This window comes from Manis pentadactyla, chromosome 16 (assembly GCF_030020395.1).
Source record: "Manis pentadactyla isolate mManPen7 chromosome 16, mManPen7.hap1, whole genome shotgun sequence".
NCBI lineage: Eukaryota > Metazoa > Chordata > Mammalia > Pholidota > Manidae > Manis > Manis pentadactyla.
The window spans coordinates 23583782-23600017 of record NC_080034.1 but is presented as its reverse complement, the minus strand read 5'-3'; the positions used below and the strand labels follow the sequence as shown (position 1 = coordinate 23600017).

At 34.8% G+C, this 16236-nt stretch overlaps 1 long non-coding RNA gene across 2 annotated transcripts in view; it reads right to left on the bottom strand.

Moving 5' to 3' along the window:
* The window catches only part of LOC130681320 (uncharacterized), a 60319-nt gene extending 44747 nt beyond the window's left edge, over window positions 1-15572 (bottom strand). Inside the window, exons 1-2 of one of the 2 annotated variants that reach the window (XR_008994371.1) lie at window positions 14736-15572; window positions 11598-11678 (exon numbers count right to left, since the gene is read on the bottom strand). This is a non-coding gene — a long non-coding RNA (uncharacterized LOC130681320). The remainder of the gene's footprint in view (window positions 1-11597; window positions 11679-14735) is intronic. The other variant, XR_008994370.1, reaches the window with a different exon arrangement.
* Window positions 15573-16236: the final 664 nt, after the last annotated feature.

Genomic DNA, 16236 nt, shown 5'->3' with positions numbered 1-16236 from the left:
TTATGATGTATTACAGTGATACTTTGGGCTTTACCAGATTCCCTTTCTCTGAAAGCATCTATGTACTATGGTTCTGCATATTTATTAAGGGATGATTGTCATAAAAATGCACCTCAGCTAAATCTTGGGTGTCAGCTGGAACTTTTTAATGTTTCTGTTTTGTAGGATGGTACTTGAAATTCTCTTTTAAACTGAGTTAAGTTTCGGTTTCCCAGAATTGTTTTAATAAGCCATATCAAAACTATTAATAGACTTTGCAGCAAGACACATTACCATCTTATAGGCCCATAGAGATCTTTTAAGTTTTAATTAATGCCTAAAAATGTCACTAAACCACTCAAAGTAATTTTTATTACTTGTGGTGTTTTCAAAAATGTATAGACATAGTGGAGGAGTTTCTAATTAAAGCATTTCAGTAAGAGATAATTCCCAGGTTCCCCATAGATGGTATGTGCAAGTCAATACCTATCTACTCAACCTTTAAATTTTCTGAAAAAGCTATCTAAAAATTGGAAAAGATGTTCAAAATATCCCAGACCCAAAATGTGGTTGATTAATTCTCAAGATCAATGTCACCCTACTGAGGAGATACTGGAATGTAAGCCTTCTTGCAGCAATGAAAATTTATGATTTTAGTTAATTTTTAAGTTAATAAAGAAAGAACCACAACAAATTGCCATGAAATGCTAAAAGAGCTGGTAAACTGCTTTATTTAATAATAAAAACACAAAGATCTATAAGGCAAAAGCATGCTATGGAAACCTTCAAGCAGAAAAAAAGGAAAAAGGAAAGAAAGAATGAGAGAGAGAGAAAGAGAGAAAAGGAAAATGAATGCCCAAGATTGAGTCCAGGAAATGTCTGCATAATTTATCAAACTGAGGAAAGTAAAACAGATTTTACCTGGATCTCTTAGAAATAAGCCTTCCAGAAAGCTGCATAGTATAAAATATGTATTTCTCTAAGTATGACTATCTTCATTTTGCTTGGAAACATATTCTAGTAGCTTCTTTTAGAATATTTCAATAATCAAAATTTACGTATATGGCATTTTAATTGATGTTTTCAAATAGATAGTGCATATGATTATATCTACTATTACAAATAGAAGTTGAGATATAGACAATTTCATTGGTTTTCCTAGTCATATGTAAAATTTAATGTTGTTTTTAATGTTCCCTTGTCCTTATTTTTAGCATCCCAGTTTTGTACACATAAAATTCCTTGAGTGCCTAGTATCTTCACGCTACCCATCACTATCTACTTCCCCTCATTTTAGTGCCCCACCTAGTCCTATTTCCAGGGCAGTTCCTCTCTTTCTGATTTCAAATTGCAAATGTGCAAGCCCTATGCTGTCTCATAGGAGCATAAAATGTTAGGATTGGAAAGAACCTATAGGTCATCTAGCCCATATTTTTGTAGATGAGGAAAACAATTTACTCTAGATGACACTGAGTAATTAACAATTTAATTTTCTTTTCTCTCATGTTCTGGCTTTGATTATGGAAGAGTTATACTTTCTGCCAAATGAGGTGTAAAGGAATCCAAACAGAAATTATGGCATTTCTGTATACACATGTTGAGGAGAGCCAGGAAATCATTTAGAGACCTCATATAGCTACATATTTTAATGTCAGTCCAGTCAATTTTGCTGAAATCACATCACAAATAAGTATATATAGAATTACTATAGTACTCTTGGTAGAAAGCTATTTTAGGTAACCACTCTAGAAGTACTCAATTAGATAGTAATCCTGTTTGCATGTGCTAGGAAGGAATATAATTTATCAGTGAGAAACCACAACTAGGGAAAAAAAACCAAGAAATCCAGTTTTTAGCAATCTTTATAAATCTATTTGTAAATGTTGAGTGCCCACTGCATTCAAGTCATGCTATGCTCTAAGCTCCACTGTCCTTACACTCAAGGAGCTTACAGTTTATTTTTGAAATATAAATTGAAAAGTGAGCTAACAGTACCAGACTATACTACCAATGCTTCTGTACTACTACAACATGTGATGAAGAATAATAATCACCAACGTAAAGTCAGCTCTGTGACATTAGCCCATTCCTCTATTTTCCAATTTCTAGTCTCTCATGGCCTTAATAGTGGCAAATTAAGGACTGTGCTTTATAATATTGTCCTCTGTGATTTCAACATAGTACAGAATGTCTAATGTAATCCTGAAAGCAAACAAAGACAAATTCAACGTTCTTTTGAAGTACACATGGAATATTTTCCAAGATAGACTATTTTCTGTGTCACAAAACAAAGTTTAACAAAGATAAAATAATTGAAATCAAGGAAAGTATGTTCTCTGGCCATATTAAAACTAAACAATAACAAAATCACAGAAAGATATCAGAAACATTCTCAAATATTTTAATTAATTAATTAACAGAATTTATTATAATATATGATAAATCTAAATGAAATAAATTTTTAAAAACTTCTAAATAATCTATGGTCCAAAGACACAATACCAGGAGAAATTAGAAAATATTTTTAACTGAATAAAAATAAAAGCACAAATATCAAGATGTATGAGAAAGAGAGAAGTACTTAGAATTTTATTGCATGAAATGGTTATATTAATTTTAAAAAGGTCTCAATCTAAGATTCTACCTTAATAAACTAGAAAAAGATAATTAAATGAAATCAATCAGAAATAATATTAATAGTAGTAGTAATAGTAATGATAACAATATATAATAAAGGGGAAATTAATGAATTTAAAGACAGAAACAATAAAGAAAAATCCATAAGACCAAGATCTGTGTCTTTGAAAAGCTCAATAATATTGAAAAATCTCTAGCTAGAATAAACAAGAAAACAATGAAAAGACACAAATTACCAATATTGGCAACAAAAAAGTGACTATCACTACAGACCACACAGACATTAAAAGAACAGTAAGGGAATAAATACTCAGAATAACATAATTCTCATAAGTCCAACAATTTAGATGAAATGTACAAATTCCTTAAAAATCTCAAACTACCAAAACACAGCCATGAAGAAATAGATAACCTAAATTTTTTTATGTCTCTGAAATAAATTGAATTGGTAGTAGAGAATTTTCCACAAGGAAAACTCCAAGCCAAAGTCATTTCAATGGTGAGTCAGACAAACCATTTAAAGAGGAAACAACACCAACCCTATATGATAAAATCCAGAGAAGAGGAGAGCTCTTTCCAACTATTTATGAGGCCAGGATTACCCTGATATCAAGGCCAAAAACATATTAGAAAGTAAAACCACAGACCAATATTGCTCATGAAGGCAGTATAACACAGAGAAGACAAGTAGTGAGTCTACAGCATCTTACTATGCTGATGGACAATGACTGTAATGGGGTATATGGGGGGGACTTGATGATGGGGCAAGTCTAGTAACCATAATGTTGCTCATGTAATTGTATATTAATGATACCAAAATAAAAAATATATATATTGCTCATGAACATATATGCAAAAATCTTCAATAAATATTGTCAGATCCAGAAACATAGAGATGTTAAAATATTATGGCCAAGCATAATTTAACCTAGGAAAGCAATCCTAATTCAACATTTGTCAAAAATATAATTTACTATATTAAAGAACTGAAAAAAAAAATCACAAAAAGATCAGCAAAAAGTAGAAAAGTCATTTTACAAAAGTCAATATCCATTTGCAGGTTTTTAAGAATCAATGTAGATTTATGATACATGATTAGACTAAAAAAGGTGAAACTGGTTTTCCTATAATTTAAAGAGAGCCAAACTGTGCTCTACAATAGAAAATTATTTTTAAATGTATCAGTATGATCAATGACTATAGGCTTTGTTTTCTCCAGAACTGTTACTTCACATCCACTTCAGCAGAAAAAATGGACAATAGATTATTAGACAACATTTGGAGAGGAATAATGAAGACAAATCCCACCTTCAACCTCTAGATTTTTGGTTAACTTTTCTTCAGTTAGTAAATCTAAGCTACAAGATTTCCTCATCAATAATTAAATTAATTTATGTTCTTGATCTTAGCATTAACATAAATTAATAATTTCCTCCTGAAAAAACCTTAAGACTTTTTTCCCTTGGCTAATAAATTGACCTCTCATATGAAATAAATGTTTTTTCATTTCACATTGAGAAATAGTGATTCCTTATTGTTAAGTCAGTTTCTTCATTTCAAGATTGTTCCCATTTATTTAATTCTAAATTAGTTCAAAATTCATCTGCAATAAAATGCAAAGATGAATCCTATCCTAATTAAGAAGCAAATTCAACAAGTTCTCTGAGACTAATTTTTCATTAAAATCTCCAGGCTAGATTTCATACCTTATACACTATAAAATTGTTTTATTTATGATACTGAAGTCAAACTATACTTCAGTACATACAAAAAAGAAAGAAAGAAATTGAGTGAAAAATCTACTTAATAACAGCAAATATAACTTCAAAATACTTAGACTAATTAAAAGTTCAAAATATGTTAACCCATAGATATTTAATTTAGGTTCTACTCTAATATTCCTACCCAAGTCACTCAAACTTTTGTTCTTGCAACAAATGTTTTATGTGTATTCATTGTAATAAGCAAAGTATGGGATATAAAGAAATAATATGCTTGATTTCTACCCTAAAGGAGTTTAAAATCTGCTTGTGAGCTGAGACTTGCATGTGAAAACCAAATCACAAGATGTTAACTTGAGAAATAGGAAAGGTGGCCCTTAATTAACAAATAAGTGGTACAGACATTACACATTTAAATTCAGACGATGACATTCGTCTGAACTGGAGTGTTACTGAAGCTTCTACCTAATGACACAGATTGTGCTATGTGCTAGGAAAACAAAAAGAACATGACGTGTTCCCATCTGCCAGCAGCTTTCAGTGCAGTTCACAAATTGGCAAAATATAATCACAAACAATGCAAGCTGAGTCTAAAAGTATATGTGAGATTTAACTATCTACCCAAAAGAGAGAGGAACACTGCAAGTGTAATAAACTGCATGGTGGAAAGATAGTAGTTTTTCTGAACATCACCTGTGGGCTGGGCACTTTCTATATATTACCTTTACCCCAAAACAATACTGCAGATTTATTTTTATTATTAATATCCCCATTTTATAATGAAAAAAAACAAGCTAAATTAAGTTAAAGAACTTTTTTGTTACAAATCATTTGGCTAGTAAATCGCAGATTTATTATTTGAGGCTCCCTAGCCACAAATCCCGTCACAGATGCAAATGTTAATGCTTCTGTCTTATTTTTTGTGTTTTCCTATTGTCTTTGCCAAAAGACTTTGACTTCATCTTCCTGCATAGGCCTGATCATCATTACTTTAGGCCTGAGGATACTCACTTTGCTCCATATCTGTATCATTTCTTTGTTCTGATAAATATCTCTAATCCAGACTGCAGAGTTTCTATTGACTTTCACATTCAACAACTCAGATAAATTCTGAGGAAGGTGGGGGGTATTCATCAGGATCAGACATGTTACTTAGGAGAGCAAATGTACCAAGGGATTCCAAGCCTTCCACATAGAATGTGCAAGCTAGAAGGGTTACTGTAATAATTCTAAACTGCCTATTGACATGGAACACACCTATGAACTTCAATTTCTCTCTCCAACCATATATCTGTTGTTATGTTATTCTGCATCAAAGAGAGCTTAATCTCTACACAAATATTTATTTTAGGCCAAAAACATTAATTTTGCAGTGTTCAGAGAATACTAGATTCAATTACCCTATAGGCTTTGTTAAAACTAATTTAACACCTTAAAATTACATCTTATTCAGCACTTGCCCCTTTGGGCCTTCTAGATATTCCTAATTCCCTGTCCAGTATAATTCTCTGACTGAATAATTGTCAGGTTCATAAGCCTTTGAAAGAAATTTTGCCATAGGGAGTTATACTGCTGTGGTGGAGTTGTCCTTAAAAACACTGTCTTTATGTATTTCACCATTCCTGAAATACTCTTCTTGTAAATCACACTGAGCATCATTGGCTTTTCTTAGGGAACCAAAATGTACTGCTAACCTCCAGGCATAATAGAAAATAACCATCTTTTTCCAGCTAAAATCCTTCAAAAAAATCAATGCACAATTTAAAAATCTTGAAGCCCATGCCTTTTGTACTGTGCTACGATCATAGGTCAGTTTTTAGAGTGAATTTTCTTCCAAAATGTTCTCCAATTCCTGAAATTTGATTATCATAGGCTTATAACTTGAGGTTTTAATCAAGTAAAAGCAAATATCACTAGGAGAAGAAATGCTTTATTCTAATAGTTCATTTTGTTATGTTTCATAAGAGCAGAGGGAAGTTTCTGGAAGTGAATACAGGGAGAGAACATGAGGGCATAGGGTACGTGATATGAATGAATGACCCTTTGTTGCACCGTATCTGGTCCTATCATCCCTGATGGTATGAGGCCTCCTCCAAAAAAGGCCTCAAGGATTGTGGGTAAAATTGTAATATTTCCAGAATCTCTCACCTGGTCTTAGTGCATCTCCCTATCAATAGTTGTTTACAAGGGGTGGAGAGAGGTAGTCCATCTCCATATCAATAGGTGATTACAAAATAGATGGGGAGGAAGTGGACACCTGGACTAGAGAATTATTTTGGGGGTCCTTTTGCAGCTGGGTCATGAGAGACACAGGAGAGCAGATGTAGATGACTGCTTCTAAACAATAAATGGGTTTCTCCCACTTTATTTCTCCCTTTGACTGATTTCAGCTTCAAAGGTTATTTGCCCCATGCTAGGAACATATTTCCCCCCAGAGTTACTGGGATACAGTCCCATTTGGGGTGGGTGCCTTCCATATCCTGGTTATAGCAATGCAGGTCATTGCCGCCAGGTGAGGGCCATTAGAGATGGTCAGAACAATCAATTGAGCTCACTATTCACTGGTCCCCCAGAAATAAACAAAAGGGATTGGAGCCAAATGTACTCTAACACATGGTCAAACTCAGAAGATTTCTTGTCCCTTCAGTACCATTGATGGTTATGGAGGACAGACAGTTATGGTCAGGAAGATCCTTTTGACACTGCAAATTGAATATTCTAATGCTGAGAACATGAGGTTTCTAATTTCTCCAGTATTAGAGAACATATTGGGAATCACTAACCTCCAAAGTTAAACTCTGCAAACCTCCATTAGTGAATTCTGCTACCAGGTTAAAATAATCAAACCAGTGTTTGGGGGAAATACCAACTGGGAACCAGTAAGCCTGTGAGCCCATAAACAGTGGTAACTGTCAAACAATATAAATTGCCTGGGGCCATAAGAAGACAGGGGAAATTATTTAAGAACTGCAGTGAGTGGGGATTGCATACTTTGCCTTCCCTCCTTTCAACAGCCAGGTATGGCCAGTCAAAAAGCCAGATGGCTCATGGCAGATCACAGTGGGCTATGAGAACTGAACAAGGTAATACTCCAGAATAATAGCCTTGAGCAATAGCCTTGAGACAGTGATGTGGTAGTTAGACAATCTGAACGGTGTATATGACTTCATATAATAATAGAAACATAAATACCATACAAATTGAATATGTTCAGTTAAAATCATATGCTCATGTATTCATATCAGTGTTTGGCAACAACTTTTTGAGTGAAAATATATTTTCAAAGATGAAATATACAAAATATTATTATAGTTTAGCATTAACAGATATACATTTATAGTCAGTTTTGATGATGGAGACCATTAATTTATAATACCAATTAAGTAAATTATTATTCACCCAAAATAAAATGCTATTCCACTCTTCTCATTAATAGACCTGTATTATAAAATATTGTACTCAATTATTATTATATTTAAAATTTTATCAGTAAAAAGTCATGAAAATGTGTTTTCTCTCTCATTGTGTAAGTACTTATCTAATACCTTTGATTTGGTCTCTTGGCCTGAAAAACCTAACATATTTTGCTATCTGATTCTTTACAGTAAAACAATTATTCCTGCTCTTAGGCCAAATCGTAAAATCTTTCATACTCAACATAGCCTATGTAGGGTTTACCTCACATCTCCTTTTACATATTTGTTTAATCAATGCATCTTGCTATGCTCTTCTCATCAAGGAACTATCAACATGATATCATCAATATAAGTAATAACATGGCAGAAGGTTGGAAAGTTGCTCTAACCCTAAGACAAGATGAAGGCATATAGCTATGTTAATACGGTGAAACAAACTGCTTTTTAACTCCAATTTTAAAAATATATTCACCAGATCAAGTCACAAAGACATTGGCTCTATTTATATGCTTCATTAAATATACCACATTTGGACAAGCATCTGTAATTACAGTCATTCATTGATTAAGTTTACTCACTGTCCAACAGAATTTGTTTTCTACAGTCCAAATTGTCATTTTAAATAGGTGTATAAAAGGATCATCAACCTTGTATATATCTTTTAAGAGTTTGATGGTGCCACTAATCTTCCTAATTCCTCCAAGGGATTGGGCATTGACTTTGATTTATTTAAGTGATAATGGGAAATTTCCATAACTCTTCCATGGCCTTTCTTACCATAAGAGCCTACACTAGTTGGTCCATGTAAGGATTCTGTCAGTTGCTGAATGTATTTATTCCTACTGTTAAGTCAGGAACTGATAAAATAACCATAGAAAGTTTTCTCAGACCTACTAGGACCACTAGAGACAGGAATTTGGGCCAAAATGCCATCTACCCAAATACCTAATTTCCCCACTCTGCCTGATGGTACTCAATAGCATTATGAATCTGTTACTTCAAGAAAAAATATTTTTAAAAATCTATGGAGCAACATCCATTCATGATAAAAATTCTCAACAAAGTCGATATAGAGGGCAAGAATCTCAACATAATAAAGGCCATATATGACAAACCCACAGCCAACATTATACTTAACAGCAAGAAGCTGAAAACTTTTCCCTAAAGTTCAGGAACGAGACAAGGATTTCCACTCTCCCCACTTCTATTCAACACAGTACTGGAGGTCCTAGCCACGGAAATCAGACAACACAAAGAAATAAAAAGCATCCAGATTGGCAAGGAAGAAGTTAAACTGTTCCTGTTTGCAGATGACATGATATTGTACATAAAAAACCCTAAAAAATCCACTCCAAAACTACTAGATCTAATATCTGAATTCAGCAAAGTTGTGGGATACAAAATTAACACACAGAAATCTGTTGTATTCCTATAAATTAACAATGAACTAGCAGAAAGAGAAATCAGGAAAACAATTCCATTCACAGTTGCATCAAAAAGAATAAAATGCCAAGGAATAAAACTAACCAAGGAAGTGAAAGACCTATACTCTGAAAACTACAAGACACTCCTGAGAGAAATTCAAGAAGATACCAATAAATGGAAACACAGCCTGTGCTCATGGATAGGAAGAATTAATATTATCAAAATAGCCATCCTGCCTAAAGCAATCTATAGATTCAATGCAATTTCTATCAAAATACCAACAACATTCTTCAATGAACTAGAGCAAATCATTTAAAAATTCATATATAACTACAAAATACCCTGAATAGCCAAAGCAATCCTGAGAAGGAAGAATAAAGCTGGGGGGATTATGCTCCCCAACTTCAAGCTCTACTACAAAGCCACAGTAATCAAGACAATTTGGTACTGGCACAAGAACAGAACCATAGACTAATGAAACAGACTAGAGAGCCCTGATATAAACCCAACCATATATGGTCAATTAACATATGATAAAGGAGCTATGGACATACAATGGGGAAATGACAGCTTCTTCAACAGCTGGTGTTGGCAAAACTGGACAGCTACATGTAAGAGAATGAAACTGGATCACTGTCTAACCCATACACAAAAGTAAATTTGAAATGGATCAAAGACCTGAATGTAAGTCATGAAACCATAAAACTCTTAGAAGAAAACATAGGCAAAAATCTCCTGAATATAAGCATGAGCAACTTCTTCTGGAACACATCTCCTCAAGCAAGGGAAACAAAAGCAAAAATGAACTCATGGGACTACATCAAAATCAAAAGTTTCTGTACAGAAAAGGACACCATCAACAGAACAAAAAGGCATCCTACAGTATGGGAGAATATATTTGTGATTGACATATCCGATAAGAGGTTAATGACCAAAATATATAAAGAACTCACATGCCTCAACACCCAAAAAGCAAATAACCCAATTAAAAAATGGGCAGAGAATATGAAGAGACAGTTCTCCAAAGAAGAAATTCATATGGCCAACAGGCACATGAAAAGATGCTCCACATCACTAATCATCAGGGAAGTGCAAATTAAAACCACAATGAGATATCACCTCTCACCAGTAAGGATGGCCAGCATTGAAAAGACTAAGAACAACAAATGCTGCTGAGGATGCAGAGAAAGGGGAACCCTCCTATACTGCTGGTGGGAATGTAAGCTAGTTCAACCATTGTGGAAAGCAATATGGAGGTTCTTCAAAAAACTAATAGAAATACCATTTGACCCAGGAATCTCACTCCTTGGAATTTACCCAAAGAATACAACTTCTCAGACTCAAAAAGACATATGCACCCCTATGTTTATTGCAGCACTATTTACAATAGCCAAGATATGGAAGTAACCTAAGTGTCCATCAGTAGATGAATGGATAAAGAAGAGGTGGTACATATACACAATGGAATACTATTCAGTCATAGGAAGAAAACAAATCCTACCATTTGCAACAACATGGATGGAACTGGAGGATATTATGCTCACTGAAATAAGCCAGGTGGAGAAAGACAAGTGCCAAATGATTACCCTCATTTGTGGAGTATAACAACGAAGTGAAACTGAAGGAACAAAATAGTAGCAGACTCACAGACTCTAAGAAGGGACTAGTGGTTACCAAAGGAGGGGGGGTGTGGGAGGGCGGGTGGGGAGGGAGGGACAAGGCGACTGAGGGGTATTATGTTTAGTACACATGGTGTGGGGGGTAACAGGGAAAACAGTGTAGCACAGAGAAGGCAAACAGTGAATCTGTAGCATCTTACTATACTGATGGACAGTGACTGCACTGGGATATGGGTGGGGACTTGATAATATGGGTAAATGTAGTAACCACATTGTTTTTTCATGTGAAACCTTTATGAGAGTGTATATCAATAGTACCTTAATTAAAAAAAACTATGAAGGTCTGAGAATATCCTTTCATCCAGTCCACTGTTACTTTAGTAAATGTCTGCAGGTCTGTGGAAAGAGGAAGATGTGGCATGTAAAATCCTAAAGGGTCCTTCTCAAGTGTACCTGGCCACTCTTCCGTTAGAGAGGTGAGGCTCTGTGACATGGCTCTCATTTTAGTTTTAGAGAAACCATAATTTAATTTTGATGACTCAAGTCAGCATAGAGTGCTTTTGTTTAAACAGGTCAAGGTAGAAATTTTCTGGCCTTGAGTTTTGTGGCATCTAGGACCCTCAGTCCTAGTTCTTGCATGATCAGATAACTATTTCCGAAGGTCAGTGAAATTTAAACCATTCTGTTCCAATTCCTCGGGTCATGTGCTATCTTGGTAACTATGTCCACCAAGTCAGTAGTAATTAAGGGATCTTCTTTGCTTAAATGAGGTAATTCATTTTACTGGCAGCATCTCTTACCTTATCCTTCTTTCCGAATCCAACAGAGCCACCACAGAATCCTCAGAGAAATTGGTGTCCTCCTCATCAATGTAGCTCTTACTGTTTTGGTAAAAAGGAAAGTCTTCTGAGCCTTTTCTTCCTAAACATTTGGATTCCTTCCTCTATATTATATGTAGCAATTTCTAGCATCTGAAATTTTTCATTATAGGCTTCCCCTTAGTTGTAGTTAACAAATTAAATGTCTATCAGCTGCTCAGACTAGGGCAGAGTTTCTTTTACATGCCTCAGATTAATAAATCCAGTCTTATTTAAAATCTTGTTCCCCTCTCCCTGGTATAGCATTCTTAGCACCTATTGTACTACAAATTCTCCAGATTTTAAGTCTTACAAGTCTTTTCATGTGTAAACCTTTCCTATAAGGCTTGAATTTACAATCAGCCTTGTTCACCATAGCACATTATTAGAGGAGGTCACTGATAGGCCTTGATACCTGTTAAACTGAGAAGGACCCAGGCAATTGTAGGATCCCCTCCTGGTCCTTGGAATGTCCATTCCCACAGCTGAAGCTGTTTTCATGGACATTGCCTTAAGAGAAAAATGTGCTGTTGAGACCATCTGGATAGTACACATGACTAAGCCTAGTAAGGCCTCTATATAAACTTTTAAGATTCTGGTAGTTGGGTATAGAGATCTACTCTTATGCAGCCACCCAAGACAAGCCTCATTTATAAGTTCCTTGCTTATTAAACCTGCTAACTACCAATCTGGAGTGGTCTGTCCCTTTTTTTGTTCTCTCCTTGCCATCCATATATGGGGGCCAGTTTGCAAACCAAACAGGCATTGTGAATCTAGTTATATAAGAGAAGGCAATGAGGGGTTACAGGAATTGGACATGAGAATTGGCATCTGTCTGCCAGATAGCAAGCTCATATTGAGTTTAATATAGAGTCTTCAAGCAATGTAGACCAGGTCCTCAGACAGATAAAGGACAGCTTCTACTGGTATGGAAAGTTCCATAAAATTTTGGAGTTTGAGGTATAAGATATATCTGAATCCTCCAAAATACCCCTGTGGGTAAAACAGCAATATTTCCAGAATCTCTCGGTTGGCCTTAATGCATCGCCCTATCAATAGCTATTTCCAAGGGGTGGAGAGAAGTAGTCTTTCTCCATATCAATAGGTGATTACAAGGGCTGGGGGAGCAGGGGCATGTCTGGACTGAAGAGGTTTGGTTGGGTCCCTTTTCTGCAGCCAGGTTGTGAGAGACACAGGTGAATAGAAGTGGACAACTGCTTGTAAACAATAAACAAGTTTCTCCCACTTCATTTCTCCCTTTGACTGTTTTCGGCTTCAAAGGTAATTTGCCCCAGGCTGGGAACATATTTTCCCCCAGAGTTACAACCCTCATTCCATATCTCAATGTCTCACCCTCCCAATAAATCCTAACTTCCCCAAGAGATATGTTGAGACTATAAAATTAATCTTTATTTAAATTTAGGAAATAACCAAAACAGAATCTGCACCTGAGAATTACCTAAGCAAACGCTGGTTACAAGATATAAGAGATTATTTTTTAATGTTGTCTGTTTATACAGGCCAAATTATTGATTGATATAGGTGTATAAAAGGATCCTCAACCTTGTGTACATCTTTTAAGACTCTGATGGTGCCACTAATCTTTGGTTTTCTTGCATTCAGAGGCCACTATAGTCTCTGACCCTCTGATATTGCCTTGAGTGCAGAATTAAAAGTCCTGATTCAATCATTTTCTCTCTAGCAGAATTTGCAGAAACTGTCTCACTCTACAGTCCCTGTATAATTTATGACTATCATAATATGCTGTAGCAACCACACTTGGTCTGCCGTAAATATTTTAATGATTGATATCATGGGTTAATATGTTATTCTCTAATGGTAACTTGCTCCTCACTGCCTTCAAATCCAATTAGGTTAAATAATACATTCCTAATTACCAACCCTGAGGTCTGTTGCTTATACTGTCTTCTTAATTATATCGTTACACTGAACTGTATTGGTTCAGTCTAACAGAAAACACACTCTGGATATTTAAAACAGCAAGGGGTTTAATACAGGGAATTGGGTATTTACAAAATTGATGTGAGGATTAAAGTTCTCTGTGGTTACTTTCAGAAATTACTTCCAGGAAAATAATACAGAACTAGCCAACAAGTGGACTTCTACATTGCCACAATCAAGAAGCCTATATCCCAGCTTCTGGCTTCAAGATGAACAATTTTGCTACAAATGAGGATAACAAAGTTATCCTCACAGCATATATTCAGTGAATATTTATAAATTGTACACTGGGGAGAGACTGTTTTGGGAAGTTACTAAGTAGCCAGAAGGCAAAAGAAGATATAAAATTATGGTATCACAGGAACTCAAAAAGAATTTGGGGGTATTACTTTAGAAAATTAAAGCATGAGAGAAGCATGGACCACAAACTTTATAAAAGGTCCAATTTTGTGAGGGAAAATTCCTATTTTGATTACCTGGTTTACATGGCAGAAAATTGAGTGATAAATCATTAAGTGGGAATGCTTATATCTATTAAATGAGCATAATCACATCAATCCATTTCATAGTGACATTTTACCTTTTCACAGATATTGCCAACAAAATTACTAGATTAGACAAAATGGAAAGTAGGAAAAAACAGAAAATAGTGGAAATTTTTCATTTTGTTTACTTCTTCATAGGTATTTTCCCATGCTCTCAAATTTTTTCACCAAGTAGAAAACAAATATATAAACAAATAATGCATTTTAAAGGTAGGACTTTAAAACCAAAGCAAGTAATTAATATAACTGAATAATTCTGGTAATAACAAAAACAAACATGGCAATCAGAAAGAAGTTTAAAAAACTCAAGACTTTTTCCAATAAAAGTAAAGCAATTGAGGTTAAATGGGATAATATGTCTTAAGAGGAGTTCTCCGGTAAACAGACCCTGTGACAAGAATTTGAGGGTAAGTGGTTTATTTGTGAGATGATCTTAGGAAGCACCAATATATAGGAGAGGGAAAGTGAAACCGGGCAGGGAAGGGCATCAATATGGGGGTGCTAATGAACCAGTTACTGCTGTTGGCAGCTGGGCTTCCGAAGTCTTAGGGGTCTCTGGAAGACGTAAACTCACCTCAGAATTATCCCACTGAAGGCAGCCGAGGTATTTATCCTTCAAGTCCCGTCATTATTGTTGCGGACTGCTTCTTGGGGCATCACTGCTCAGAGCTTCTAGCCTGGGCAGACCGAGCACAGCAGAAAAAAATATCTGCTGCAAAGAAACACAGGTGCTTATTCACAGTAGGAGGCCAGAAACTTGTCCAGCATCTGTTACTGTGTCACGTATGTCTATCTATCTTTCTGTGTTGTTTATCCTGAGAGGTATATCAACTACTTAATTTCTTTTGTAATGAAGACTTTCCCTCCAGCAAAATTGACAAGTTCCTCTGATATCCTTAGCTAAAAGATCTATTGTGCCACATCAGGATTTAAATAGCTGCTGAGGGAAGTAGTCACTAAGTGGTTAATTTTACTTAGTTCTCTGTTAATTCTACATTCCCTAGGAAAAGTGATTTTCTAAAGGTTTTTTTAAATTTTTCCAGTATAAAACACTTTGTCTCCAAATATAATTCTTTCCCCTCACTTAAATACACTGCTATTCAATGTCAAAAAATGACTGAAAAAGTAAAAAGCTGCATGAATCTAAATTGCTTATTGCATGAAGTAAATAAAAATTCTCCTAAGATGTCTTTTTTTCTTCTGCCTTTAATCTCCTGCTGCATTTTCTTATATCTACTATTCCTCTCTACTTTTAAATAACACTTAACAACAACAGCAAAGCAACAATTCTAATGACTTTCTTTAAAAAAAAACTATCAATACTGCAATCTTCTGCTAAATGTCCATCAGGACATATCCAAAACTTCTACTTCATTAATAATAACAAACCAATTTTAAAATTGTATTATTTCAATTGCAGCAACATTTTTCCCCTAGAATTTTCTTTGGTAAATAAATCAACAACACTCATTTTTGGATTTGAAATTGCTATAAGCTTCCACTTGACTTTTTTTTTTTACATTTCCATCTGTACAGAAGGAGTTGATGATGGCAGTAAACAAATACTGAACCTCTTTTCAAGTTGTCTCCTTCCCAGAGGACTTGTCTTTAATGAAATTTGGCAGTCTGGAAGTTTGTCCTTTGGAGCTTTCCTTTTTTAGAAAGAGCATGCCAGTGAAATTAAGCAAGGAATTAAGTTAATGAAGAAAAGCAAGTCATTCTATTGCTAATGAAGTCACAGATATCCCTTTTGTGATTAAAATTGGGGAATTAAGTTTGCCTTTACAAATCTGAGTATTATCAGGTGTAAGGAAAAAATACATTTCATCTATTTTTTTTTAAATAGGCATATAATCATATATGGTATAAATGATTTATCTGGTCCAAGAAAAAAATTCATTTAAATGGCATTGATTAAAAGATGACTTTTTAAAATTAGTTAATCAGGAAACATGCTTAATACAGTAATTTTCTTAGTAGTGAAATATTATTACACATTTGGCAATACTATTAAGAAGATAATTTGGCAATCTCTTCATCGAAAATGGCTCCTCTCATAAAAATGAGTACTCAGA